This window comes from Bison bison, unplaced genomic scaffold, assembly GCF_000754665.1.
Source record: "Bison bison bison isolate TAMUID 2011002044 unplaced genomic scaffold, Bison_UMD1.0 scf7180017859954, whole genome shotgun sequence".
NCBI lineage: Eukaryota > Metazoa > Chordata > Mammalia > Artiodactyla > Bovidae > Bison > Bison bison.
Genome location: NW_011490526.1, coordinates 6,176 through 6,739, shown reverse-complemented (window position 1 = coordinate 6,739; position 564 = coordinate 6,176).

Sequence of the window (564 nt, the reverse complement as noted above, 5' to 3'; positions counted from 1 at the left end):
AAAGGGAACCCTCCTTCACTGTGGTGGGATTTTAAAGTTGGTGCAGCCACTGTGGAAAACAGTATGGAGGTTTGTCAAAAAATGTAAAAACAGAATTACTGTATGATCCAGCAATCCCACTCTTGGGCACATATCCAGACAAAACTATAATTCAAACAGATACAGCAACCCTGTTTATAATCAGCACTATTTATAACAGCCAAGACATGGAAGCAACCTAAATGTCTACCAACAGAGGAATGGATAAAGAAGATGTGGTACATACATACATTGGAATACTACTCAACCAATAAAAAGAACAAAATAATGGCATTTGCAGCAATGTGGAGGGACCTAGAGATTGTTGCACGGAGGGAATTCATACAGAGAAAGACAAATACCATGTGATACCAGTTGTATGTAGAACCTCAAATATGACACAAATGGACATATCTCTGAAACAGAAACAGAATCACGAACATAGAGACTAGACTGATGGCTGCCAAGTGGGAGGGGAAAAGGGAGGGAAGGATTGGGAGTTTGTGATTAGCAGATGCAAACTATTATACATGGAATGGATCAACA